The sequence below is a fragment of the Gallus gallus genome, chromosome 1 (genome assembly GCF_016699485.2).
Source record: "Gallus gallus isolate bGalGal1 chromosome 1, bGalGal1.mat.broiler.GRCg7b, whole genome shotgun sequence".
Classification (NCBI taxonomy): Eukaryota; Metazoa; Chordata; class Aves; order Galliformes; family Phasianidae; genus Gallus; species Gallus gallus.
This window is the reverse complement of record NC_052532.1, coordinates 173,479,875-173,484,472: the sequence shown is the minus strand read 5'-3', so window position 1 is coordinate 173,484,472 and position 4,598 is coordinate 173,479,875.

Genomic DNA, 4,598 nt, shown 5'->3' with positions numbered 1-4,598 from the left:
CTCAGCATGCAGTTTACAGATTGGATAGATAACTGTATTCCCATGTACTTTACCCAGTCTGGTTTTTTGTAATTCTGTTTTTGATTCTGTTCCTCAGAACAATGACTTTAGAAATCATACAAATTCCAGGGGGCTTTGTATGCAGACTGTACGCTGCATTTTGGTTTGCAGTGTTTGCAAATAAGCCAGTCCCTTCAGGCTCATAATGAGATTTGTATTACAAAAAGTAATTGCACCATCACCTAAACATTACTATCATTTCTGGAGGGTAAAACAAGCTTTTCTTACACCTTCAGAATTCAGACTGAAAAAGAAAAGCTCAAGCTCTTTTAAAATTCCATGAGAGAAAAACAGTTTAGCAATACTGAAATGACCCTTTCTTTTGCTGGAAAAATAGCAGACATGATCCATACGCTTAGATGTTTCTTGAATCTTTGAGATTTTGGGAAGGAAAGGCTAGGTTCTGGTGGAAAAATGAGAATATTTTATTTGAGTCTGGAAGGTCTTACAGAAATGCAGTTTTGTTGTGTTTAGTAAAATGAAAAAATTAGGTTTTCTTATCATGGAAGACAGGAACTGATCTCAGAAAATCTCCAGATTCCCGCCCCCCTACCCTCCCCCACCACAGCTGGTTATTAAATACTGAGATCATAGCAAACTGTTCAGTTATGTAAAAAAAAAAAAAAAAAAACAGGATTTTTTTTAGTAGTAACATTTAGCTTGTTTTTTTTCTTTCTCCTTTACTGCAAAAGAATGATCACTTTCTACATTGCACTGTCACTTAGACCCACTCTTCACTTTCTAACTGATGTAAGGTCACAAAGAATACTTCAACTGTAAAAGACTACTGAATCCAAAGAGAAAACCTTTGCCTGTTTTCTGTTGGTTTTTTTTTGTTTGTTTGTTTATTTAACTACATCTCTCTCTCTACTTAGTTCTTGGCACTAATTATAATCAAAAGGTTTCTACCAGACAAGGACAGAATTTGCCAACCCATACATAAACAGTGATGGTGAGATCAAGTCTTTTCTTATTAGCCCTCAGTTTGTTATGCTTTGTTTAGCTGTCATCACCCTGCTCTACCAAGGGAGCTGGTTCACAGCAGCAGTAAGGAAACCCAGATTATAAAACTAATATGAACTACAAGCCAGATAATTCCAATGATATTTGGGATCTGTTGTTTCTTCTTTTTTGATAGAAAGTCATACGAAATTCTCCTTCAGCATATCCTGACCTCTTTGGCCATTCACACCACCTGTTCCAGAGGAGTGTGATGTAAAATTAACTGTACATATACCTTTCACTAATGCATTTCAGGAAGTATATGCCCCAGTAAATATATCCCTGTATGTTCTGCAAAGGACAATTCATATTAATGAATATGATCAGGCAGATCTGCAAAGAACATTGTAAAGAAATCCCTGAGAACTAATTAATTTATAATTTAGGAGGGAAAAGGTATAAAGACCTGTGTTGCTGTTATCCCTGAAAGTTGACAGAGCTGTACAAATAAAAATAAAAAGGCAGAACAAACATCAGTGGCTGGAATAACAAGTAGTCTAAAGGAAACTATAACAGCCATAAAATGCAGAAATAATAGTGTGCTTGAGGTCTGTTGAAATTACCACCATTTCTCCCTCAAGCCATCAGTCATGTTTTTCTTAGTGTGAATAGTACAGGGCTGGCAGATCTGCATCCAACCTGAAATGCCATAGCCAGGGAGAAAAACATCCCTGAAAACCTCAATACAAAAGAAGCAGCTGGTTGAAAAGACAAATTAGTGCCAAAGTACTCAGACAGACTATTCAAACATAAGCAAAGGAAATAAATACTAGCCATTGATAAACATGCCAAATGAAGCGATTGATGCTCAGCTGTTGTGGTACAAGGTAATAACAGCCAGTGCACGTATTCACCTAAATGTTCTCCTCTCTAAAGGGTAGATAGTGGGAACAGGATTACACTTACTTCAAAAGTTCTTGCAGTGACACTTGTGAAAAATAAAAAGATGGTCCACACATTTTCTGTTTACAGGAATTTGAGATTTATGTTTCTCTAGTAAATACCTCTTTTATTTGTTCTGTGTCAATCTACCCATTGCACTAAGCTCTTTTCATCTTTGCTCTAAAAAGGGAGTACAACATATACACTGCTTTCAAGGAAGGGTTCTCAGTCAGTTTTTTAAGTCTTTTCTTATAATACCTGAGTTGACAGCACCCTCCACTGCAGGAAGGGCTACCTCTGCTCTGTACCTTATGAAGATGAACCAGGAAGTGAGCTAAACCTCATCACAGTCCCTGAGTTTTTTCCATCACTCACCTGACAAATATAGCTTTGCATCCATCAGTCTACCTTTTCTAAGGCAATCTTGGCCATAAAATAATAATCTGGAATGCCCTTGAAGCAGCCTGTGGTGGAGCCTATCTATGAGAGCTCTTAAGAATAAGGTATATCCAACATCAGCTGTGTGACAGCACTACAAAGAACCCATGGGATCATGTGTTGGATACATGGGACATTGTTTGACTGGTCCAGCTCCTCTGGAGTTAGGTGGTATGACACTGAAGAACAAGAGTGGGCTAAATCTTTTTCCTGGGAATATGTCTCAGTTGAAGGAGTCTGAACAGAGTTGCATGCAAACAGTTGCTCAGTGTGCTGCAGCATCCAGAATGACAACAAAATATCAAGTTTGATCAAGAAGAAAAAAGGTGTTTGAGAACAAAACAGAGGATATGCTGCTATGAAAACCTTGGTACAGCCACATCTTGAGAAGTATGTGGAAATATGTGTATTAACACTGAGAGATCAAGAGGACTGAACAGATGTCTTATGAGAAGAGGGTGAAGAGCTAAAGAAGAGATGCCCAATCTCTTAGTCTTTAGAGAAGAAGACTGGAAGGGCTATGGGTGAGATTTGAAAAGCTGTGAAACAATTACTCACCAAATTGTGCAATCCTCGGGTTATACACAACTGTTTAAACTGGTAGGACATATAAAAGAAAGTAAGTTTCTAGTGAGTAGTGAACTTCTGTAATTTATAGCCATAAGAGTTTGTGGATGCAGATCACCATAACAGTAACTTCAGAAAGGTCTCAGACAACTCGCACACAACCGATCCATAATGATACTAAAAGGAAAAGAAAAGAACATACTTTCTAACACCTCTGACGACATCTGGGGACCCAGGAAGCACAAGAAGGGACAGCACAAAATGTCAGGGCTTGTATGTTCTCCTGAAACATCATCTTCTGTTGCCAGTGGTGAGATAGGAAAGAGATGTGGATGGACATCTGGTTTGACCCAGACAGATTTTCTTCTGTTCTGTTTTTGTCCTCTCCCTGCCATAAATACTGTTATATACTAGGCAACTGATATTCTATTGACTTTAACTACTTCATTAAAAAGTATTTTAAAAAAAGAAAAAAAGTATTGGCTAATAATGACTGTTTGGAGTAGGAATCTGAATTATCTTCCAATTCATGAACTAGAAGTTAAATAAAAATGGACTTCATCAAATGGTGAAGAAGAAAGAAAACAGGAAATGTATTCCTTGATATTAACGTTTGATACTTTAAGCAAGCTTCTGTTAATCAAACCCCACAACTGCTGCAGTGAAAGAACACAGTTGTTTCTGACATGATATAGAGTCTAAAGGTGGAAAATGACCAGGTAGGAACACGATTATCTAGTATTCAATTTGTGTGCAACATTCAGAAAGAGGCAGGAAGTGAATAAGGATAATTCCATCATTATTGCACAGTGCTCACACTTTAATGCTTTTATAATGTACAGTAGCCTTTCTGGGCCTTTCCACAGTAATTGCTGGGTCGACTCAGAGTGCCATCAATATTCTGCAACTGCATTATGCTGCATAATGCTAATGGTATTAAAGAATGATAGTGAACATATAATTGCAAATGAAAACGAGGATGGGAAGGAAGCATTGGGTAGATTGTATATTGTGCAAGGAGATACTTTGCACAATTAATAATTCCATCTGTAAGGGTGTAGCTGATGTCCTCAAAAAGCTGTTCCATCCAGTCTGTCACCAGGGGAAGATTTGATCTGGTGTGTACGTAAACACAAGTTTCTCTTGAGCACATGAGCAAGCCTGGTAAATATCAGCATATCATTCACTTCTTCAATAAGAAGTTAAATGGCTTTATGGATGTCTATACCAGGGTCTGCAGCAGTGGTACTTCCAGAGGTTGCAAAAGAATATGTATCCTCAGGTTTCAAATACAAAACCTGAAATTTCTTGATTCAACAATGACTATATAACACTTGAGGATATAAACAACTAGCATTATCTTCTTAATTTGAATGTTTCTTTGCTGCAGGATATCCACTGCAGTCTGAACACAAAGTGACATATGCAAGGAAATACAAAATCTCATTCACAGGTGGAGCTGGTAACTGTAAATTGAAGAGGCTGTCAGAACTAAAATCAAACATTACATTCACCCAGCAATAGGAAGGAAAAAACAAGGAATGTCTATGTTCTTTTCTAATCACTGTTCCTTACAAACTGAGAGCATTTATGGAAGCTTAAACATATCTTAGGCCTTCTGCAAACGAAGAATGAGCCATGAATGTAAA